Source organism: Macrobrachium nipponense, chromosome 20, assembly GCF_015104395.2.
Source record: "Macrobrachium nipponense isolate FS-2020 chromosome 20, ASM1510439v2, whole genome shotgun sequence".
Lineage (NCBI taxonomy): Eukaryota > Metazoa > Arthropoda > Malacostraca > Decapoda > Palaemonidae > Macrobrachium > Macrobrachium nipponense.
In genome coordinates, this window is record NC_061089.1 from 53,649,334 (window position 1) to 53,658,729 (window position 9,396).

The window sequence follows — 9,396 nt, forward strand, 5'->3', positions numbered from 1 at the left end:
AGAGAGAGAGAGAGAGAGAGAGAGAGAGAGAGAGATGAATTCTGTAGGAAACTTAATAAAATTCACCGGGCTCCTTGTGAGTATTACAATTTGATATCTCTGAGGCATATACGTATATTTCAAAATACCGTAGAAAGGTACTATCCTCTAAATAAGATGAGAGAGAGAGAGAGAGAGAGAGAGAGAGAGATACTGTAAACAGTAAGTGCTGCAGTCCTGCACCTCATCTCTCAGACTCCCTTCCAAAAACTTTTGCTCACATTTTGCTCTCATTCCTCGCAGTCAACACCTCCGGAGTTCCTCTGGCTCTCTAAAACACTCCGCCGGCATCCGAGCGTCTTTTATAACTCACTCTCCGAAAATATACAGAGAACAAGACTCCTTATGAAACCTTTGGGATGCAAATCATCGCTTCGTTGGAGTGATGGTAATTTAATTATAGGTATGCTTCGGCTACCGGCGCGCTCGGTCTAGTCTCCTCTTCCATTTACAGTATGCAAATGGATGTCATGAAAGACGGAATTGCATCACAAAAGTGTAAAGAAGAGAAGGGGAGAGGGAAGGGGGGGTGGAAATAAGGGTGGACGGGTAACAACCAGCTTCCAAGTCTCGATAGTCATCAATGGAGGAAAATGTGTAAACCGGGATTCCAAATTTGCTGAGGAGATTATAAAATGGGGCTTGGACTAGGCGGAGATAGTATATTAAATCACGTGCAAATATGTCTTTATCTGGGAGCCCTTCCCCCATTCTCTCAGATACTTATTCTCTCTCTCTCTCTCTCTCTCTCTCCTCTTTCTCTCTCTCTCTATCTCTCCTCTCTCTCTCTCTCTCTCTCTCTCTCTCTCTCTCTCTCAGCATTTAAGTGCAAATTTGACCATAAACTGGGATATTCCAGTGAATATGGTCTTCATATAGCACTTGCGTTCGGCTAACAATTTTAAGAATATTCGTGGAAATACAAGCCTTATAAATAAATACATAATGAATACATACACATGCAAAGACACACATAATACAGACACAGGCACACAAACACATACACACACACACACTATATATATACATATATTATATATATATATATATATATATATATATATATATATATATATATATATATATGCTTAAAAAAATCACAGTAGATGCACGTGACTTCATAAATAAGCGAATTCCACAGGAAAATGATAGTCAGAAATCCAAGCGCTTTCGTCTTTACTCAGACATTGTCAAGGAGTTAATGAGGTACAATTGGAGAGAAAGGTCTCAGGTACAACACAAGATCAAGAATACCAGATGGTTAATTGTCAAAAGGGTAAAAATTAAGAGAGATAATCCAGGATTATCGGATATCACACGGTCACAAACCTAAACAGATTGACCCTAACCGAAATTACAGTTTCTTTACAGTCCAAAACATGTAAAAACTGAATATATTAATTTTGTTGCTTATATTTATCTACAACTTTTTTCATTATGAAAGCATCAAGTTTAAATAAACCAAGACTTAAATTTAGAACATTTCTATTATTTGACTTGATGAAACAAGATTCAATGATATTCCTTTTAACTGTGTCATTACATGGGATTAAGGCTCTTGCTTGACTCCAGTTAATAGGATGGTCTAAATCTCTCATATGTACGAATAATGCATTCGATATTTGCCCAGTTCCCACAGAATACTGATGCTGTTTGAGACTTTGTGAAAGAGTTACCGGTTTGTCCGTATAGGACTGTATCACACTTTTTGCAAGGAATTTCATATATGCAGCCTGGAAGATCTGTAGGAGAATTTTTGATTATTATACTCTTGACATTAATATTAATGAATTCGTTTAATAATATTTATATATATATATATATATATATATATATATATATATATATATTATATATTATATATATATATGTATGTATATATACGTATACACATACTTAGTAACGGACATCGATATATAACTTTTGAGGTTTTACTCATATTAACGATAAAATCACTATCAAAAATGTAAATATGAGTTGTTTCAGACGTGGCAATAGTAATAGTATACTTGGTGTTAATACTAGCAGTGGAAATTAGCTGTTCAATTCTAATTTGCAAAACGGAAAGAACCAACAAGGCAGCAGGAGGAAATACGGGGAAGAAATCAGCAAATTCGGCGAAAATATTCCAATTCACTGCCGTGTATTTATTTTTGTCCTCAAGGGTAATGCGATAGGCAGCCTGATATCACGAGATGAAAGCACACACAGCATAAACGTTTATTTTTATTTGTGAAACTGGACATGACGAAATAAATGGAATGTCAGTCAATTCGTGGAAACGGGGTTTATGACATTATTACCTTTTATTGACATCAACACAGAGATAACGAGATGTCAAACAAAACGCGCGCAAATATTGGCTTTACCAAATGAAGCTTCGTTAATGCCTTTATACGTTTTAGCCGATCGGGCGCCATGTCTGATTCGAGTTAATTACCCAGAGCGTCCAGTGATGGGGACCATTGACAAAAATTCGGATTTGCTCTTCTTCCTTTTTTAAATATCAGTTATTTTTATTTTTATATTCTAGCGAGAGGTTGTTTATCAAATTAATGCTGTATTAGTCTCGTTTCCTATACAAAAGTGTACATTTCTAATAACAATAATAAAACAATACTTATGGTCACTTGAGTTTTGTAATGGAGAAAAGAGTCCACGGTTATGTATGAGTATAAATATATTTAGAAATGAATCTATGGATATATATTTGTACCAATACGCAACTGTGAATTTATTTCTCCATTGATAATATGAGCAATATTAGTATCGTGTAATTGGAATACCAAATGTTCAAGGAAAGATGCAATGTACTATTGTATTTTAATCATTTAATTGCATTTCTATCTGTTCACTAATTTGCTAACTTATCTATTTTTTTAATATGTGAAATCTCTCCTTTCTGTATTTCCTTTTGCCTATTCTTACTTCTTTCTAATGAACACCATATTCTTGGGAAGTTTGAAAATCAAGTCAACGGCCCCTGTGGTGCCTTGTTCCATATGAATAAGGTTCATCTTCTGAGTAATAATAATAATAATAATAATCATAATAAAAATCATAATGATAATCATAATAATAATAATAATGACCCAAGCACAGTACCAAAATACCAAACATTACGGAGAAAGGCTACTACTACTATTGCTGCTGCTGCTGCTGCTACTACTTCTACTTCTACTACTACTACTACTACTAATAATAATAATAATGGTAACAGTACCTCAATCAAGCTCAATACGAAAATATCAAGCGTTACGGAGAAAGGTAATAATAACAATAATAATAATACCCCAAGCGCAATGCAAAAATAACAAGCATTACGGAGAAAGGCTACTACTAGCACTACTACTACTACTACTAATAATAATAATATTAATAACATCATCTCATTCAAGCGAAACACGAAAATATCAAGCAATGCGGAGGAAGTCTACTACTACCGCTACTACTAATAATAATAACAAAAAAGAATATGTATATAATAATATTATAATACCTCACTCAAGCTTAATACGAAAATAACAAGCATTTACGGAGAAAAGGTGCCAAATCTGGAACGGAAGTAAAACTGACGATAGTGTAGATGCTGATGATGATGATGATCCTGAATTTTCCCGTGGGAATGAACGCCTGTATCGACTGTATTCTAGGTAGATGTAATAAAGCGAGTGGAGGAGCCTCTCGGCCGAAGCGAAAAACTCCGGCGAGCGCTCTCCACGAGCTGGGAAATTCATTCCGGATTAATTTGAGGAAGCTGAGTCGGGGTAGAGTGCCCTTATATTGGAATTAATTGGAGGAATTTCAGGGATAATATCCGAGGGATTGGGGAATTTTCTGGTGAGTATTTTATCAAGAATGAAAAAAAAATTAAACAGATAATCGTCCTGGTATTTATATTTGAACGATTGCTATTATAATATCCCTTTTTGGGAATAGAAGTAAACGTGTTTCTGGTGTGAAATTCAATACATCTATAATATAAAATTAAAACTATTTCTGGTATACAACTAAATATATTTTGTAGTATAAAATTGAATATATTTCTGGCATACAAATTGTCACTATAAACTTACACGTCAAAGTGTAGATAAAATCCCTTTTGATTAGGGACCTGCCTTTAAAAACATTAACTGATATTTCAGCAGATTAAACAGAAGACTTACTTTCAGTGGAAAATTCGAAAAAAAGGATATAAAATCTCTTTCCGAAAATAAAGTGAATTGCAATTTCGTTGTGCAAAAGGAGCCTCCTACCAAATAAACAACTTTTAGAACTGTCTCCTCTTGGTATCATAATAATATGTAAATGGAACTTCTCGGTTTCCAATATTTTTGCGAGCACATTTTTCAAAGAAAACATTGAAATACGAATTTGGCAAAGAAATGAAGAAACTCCCCTTCTGTTTTAGGACTCGAACTGGAGATTTCAGAGACAAGTTTAGAAATATGTTTAATTTCACAACAGAAATATATTAAAATTCCTACACAAATATTATAAATGCTATACTAAAAATATATCAAACCTCACACCAGGAATATACCAGAAATCAAATATATTTCTGGTACAAAGCTTAATATATACCAGAAATCAAATATATTTCTGGTACAAAGCTTAATATATTTTTAGTATAAAAATACAAATATTTGTGGTAAGAAAAATATTCACATTTCTAAACTTGTTTCTGACACCGTCAGTTCGAGTCCTCAAACAGAAGGGGAGTTTCTTCACCTCATTGCCAAAATCGGATTTCAATGGGTTTTTTTATGTGCTCCCAAAAATATTGGATACCGAGAACTTCCATTTACATATTATGATGATACCAAGAGGAGCCAGGTCTGAACGTTGTTTATTTGGTAAGAGGTCAACTGAGGTTAATTTTATTTTTAAAAAGAGTTTTTCTTTCAAAAAGAGATTTTATATCCTTTTTTTCGAGTTTTGCATTAATAATAATTCCTCTGTTTAATCTGCTGAAATATCAGTGAATGTTTTTAACGGCAGGACCCTAATCAAAAGAGATTTTTTTACCTACGCTTTGTCTTGTAAATTTATAGTGAGAAAAAATATAAAGGAAATTTTAAGGGGATGCTTTTCCATACTGAAATTGCAGTTAGCGGTCTTTCAGTAAAGGGATATTGTATCTTTTAAAGAGATACTTCAACCAACTCCTACCTTTACTGTATCAAAATATCAGTTAATGATTTTAACGCCAAGAACCCAATCAAAAGAGATTTTTAGCCACAACTCGTACTTGTAAATTTAGATTAACCATTTGATCTTATATTATCATCCCAACAAACTAGAATATTAAGAAATGTGGTTAGAGAGGACTTGGTCATGTCCTCCATGCCTCCCTGGGTCAAATAATAAGTCACGAAGTCAACTAGGTTCCTAGCTCCTGTAAACACCAGATGAGTGTGGAAGACGCAGACCTACTTGGATGAAAACAATGAGATGGGGAAGGAGATTTGTAAAAGCGAAAGCACAGGAAAAACATGAATGATGGACTTTTACAGAGGCCCTTTTGCGTCACAAGGTCTTATAAGGAATGACGATGATGATGCAGAAATTTGAGACCTAAGGTAATCACAGAATAAAGACGATTCATATTACAGCAGATTGTGTCAGAAGATAAATCCCGCAACACAGCCCTGGTGCCTTGGCAAACATGCATAGCTGCGTAAAACAATGTGAATCTTTTAAATGTTTTGTGATGCGCAGAACATGACCTTTGACTCACAAAAATAGGAGGGAAAAAAGCGTCCAGGGTTTTACAACACGAAACCTCGTAGTTAGAAAAACCTTCAGGGAAAGTTAGGGGTAGCATGTTCATTCTTGATTTAAAATTCATTTATTCATTAGCAATTTGAACACTTCATTAAAGCTTCCATTTGGTCTGGGAAATTCGTGCGCTTTCTTGCTCAGGGTTAAGAATATTTCTTGTAGGTGGAAGGGACAGAAAAGAGAATATACCTACCGTCTACCCGTCTCAAAGACAGGGAGAGGCAGAGAGACAAAGAGACAGTGAGAGAAACAGAGCGAAAGAGGAGAAAGCGGATTGGGAGAGGAATTGAGAGAAATAAAGGGGAGAAAGGAAATTTTTAAGTATGAGTCCTTGTGTGACATGGAAAATAAGATTCTATACTTTTACATTTATAAGATAATAATTTTTGATATACTGATAATCATAAGTTATATAAAATACCTGGTTTGTTCCAAAAGATATTAGTTTTGACGTTATGGAAAAAAATTATTCTTTATTTTTTATTGTCACGTCATTTGATAAAAAAAAATTTTTGTCACGTCATTCAAAAAACTTTGAACGCTTTTTCTAACTCTTTATACATTTTCATTTGCTATGATATCCATTCTTAGATAGCAAACTGATAAAATAAAACTTTTTTTCCTTCACTAGAAATTGGATGCTTCATCATTACAGCCAGTGAGCCAAGTAAGTCAACAGCGATATGTTTTATAGCCAAAACTTACTGCAACGAAGTACGAGATGGTAAAAGTAATTTTAGTGGTATGATATTAGTTTAAGTATCTTGATAGAAATAATAATCACTAACGATTTAAAAAGAGTCATTAGTAATATGCTTTGAAATATTGTAAATTAATTAACAAACCTGAGTAAGTGGTAAGATTTTGTAGACGAAGTGCACATTAATTTATGAGACGAAATAAAAAAACAGTGTTTTTGTTATCCATTAGATATTTATATTAAAATCTCTTAAGCAATATTTTCATAATTTCCTATGTATAGCTTGGAGAATTTCATATATGATATATTCATGGTATATTGCATACAATGCTTTTAACCATTGCTTAGTTTTTTCTTAATAACTAGGACTCGAAACAAATTCAATTGCTTCTGCTATTTGATATTATATTAATAATATACCAGATAAAATTCATTTGTTTACTGACAGTGCAAGTAATTATTGGGAAATAATTCCTTTTTTTTTCTCCCATGACAATCTGGAAATAAATTATGTCATAACTCAACATTTTGTAATTATTTTTTTTCAGTGAACACCTGACCTATATCATATTCCGTCACGTAATAATGGCTGCGTGAACGTGACACTTGTAAATTAATTCAACACGTTTGATGCGATTCATTTCGCTTCTAGTGAAAATTAATTGGAGTTCAAAATTTCTGAGGCTTACGGGAACTGGAAGTGGGGGAATAATGAATTAGTACAGAGAGAGAGAGAGAGAGAGAGAGAGAGAGAGAGAGAGAGAGAGAGAGAGAGAGAGAGAGAGAGAGAGAGTTATTAACTTGTTCTCATTAAACTGACCCATAGAGAAACGCAATTAAAATAATGTTACGGAACTCATGATTAGGTAAAGATTATTTAATGAAAAATGGTACTTATATAAACCACTGGATTAAAAAAACTAAAAAATAAACAAATAAATCAATACGCGAAATTTGGCACTGATATATTTCAAGGAATAAAATATCTATTTCAGGTAAAGACATCAACATTCTACGTTAGAGCTTTCTACTCTAACTCAGCAATTATTAACACTTCCAAAACTTACCAAATGAGAACAAGAAGCAAGTATTCTTCGTTATTCAGAGAGAGAGAGAGAGAGAGAGAGAGAGAGAGAGAGAGAGAGAGAGAGAGAGAGAGAGAGAGAGAGAGAGAGAGAGAGAGAGAGAGAAGACAGATGATTTTCTTACCTTTTATTCAACATCAGCAGGCCGAGGTGTTTATCCTTTGAAGTAAGCCATTAGGTGGACCAGATCTCCTGAAAATTGCACAAAAACAAATGAGTTCATTTGCAATGCGATGCATTGCCGGCTACTGGACACTGCAATTATCACAGGTTGGCTCTATTAGCGATGATTTTTCTTCGCCTCTTTTTTGGGTCACTGCTCCGAATGCAAATGAGAGTTATGCATATATTTTTTAATGAAGAAAATTCTTTTTAAGGCGTGACCTTATACTGCTTTGTGAGGGATTAGCATTTAAGTAGCGAATGCAAAGCTTTTAATGCTGTCTTACGGGAAATATACATCAGAGGTGTCTGAAATTTATTTATATACGAATGCTGCTACTTTTATATATATATATATATATATATATATATATATATATATATATATATATATATATATATGAATGTATGCATGTATATATGTATGTATGTATGTGTATATATATATATATATATATATATATATATATATATATATATATATACGTATATATATATATATATAATATATATACGTATATATATATATATATATATATATATATATATATATATATATATATATATATATACACACATTACAAACATATAATAAAATTCTCTTTGTCAGAATTCCTCTTCCACATTGTTATTGTATAAACATATTTTCTATGTAAAAAGGACCCCATTCACACACTGCTGAACTGTTATTGAGCTGTTATTGTTGATTGTATCTAATCCAAATATTACTTTTGTATCATTTCTTATCTTTTTAATTAACCATCAGATCTTTGGCGCACGTTTCCCGCTTTGACAGGTAACCACTCCAAGTGTGGAGTCTACACTTTACACTTCAAGCCCATTTCAAGTCCACAGTGTCACCTGTCACTTATCACTTGTCACCTGAGTGGAGGACACTGGCACAGGCGGACTTGTTCATCAGAGGTATCATTCTTCTTAATCGACTTCTCTTCACTGCATACATAGTTTAACAGAGACTTAAATGAATCTCTCTCGCCTGTATCTTAAGGGTCTTATGCGACTTGTAGTGTGTCATTCTATCTCATTAAAAATATTATCGAAGGTAATGATTAAAAATCATGTACGGATTTTTATTCTAAATTAAGGAATCTTCAATATGTTCTTAAATAAAAAATAATGCTATTTTAATGTTTTAATCCTAATCACAAGTCAAATTATGAAGAACACCAACAGAAATACTAAGAGGAAATTTTTCATTACCTCTACAGTCATTTTGTGGAACTAAATTATGAATGTTGACTCTCGTTTAAGAAACTACAATGCTAATTCTGCGCTGTATTTGGTTCGTTGGAAAGTTTAAGCCACTCTTACGCCATAGTAAGGTGCGAGGGGGAGTAGGAAGCATCATGTGGACCAAAAGAGACAAAATTTGTTTTTCTTTTCCTTACAGGAAATATACGCTAAACAAATTTGGTTAAGGCTAGTTAACAAACAAACACAACGCTCCACTTTTATCCTAATATACATTACATTACAGGAAGTCACGAACTAAAAGAAAAAGTATCAAATTTATCAAACTGAAAAGATTAAAACCAATTGATTTTTCTTAGTGATCATTACATTATAAAATGTCTAGTTTTGAAAACAGCGTGCCTAGTTGAATCA

General features: G+C 33.2%; 1 long non-coding RNA gene across 1 annotated transcript in view; it reads right to left on the reverse strand.

Annotated features, from left to right (window-relative positions):
* Positions 1-7,736: 7,736 nt before the first annotated feature.
* LOC135221062 (uncharacterized) overlaps positions 7,737-9,396 on the reverse strand; it is a 127,528-nt gene continuing 125,868 nt past the window's right edge. The window contains exon 3 of the long non-coding RNA XR_010315864.1: positions 7,737-7,800. This is a non-coding gene — a long non-coding RNA (uncharacterized LOC135221062). The remainder of the gene's footprint in view (positions 7,801-9,396) is intronic.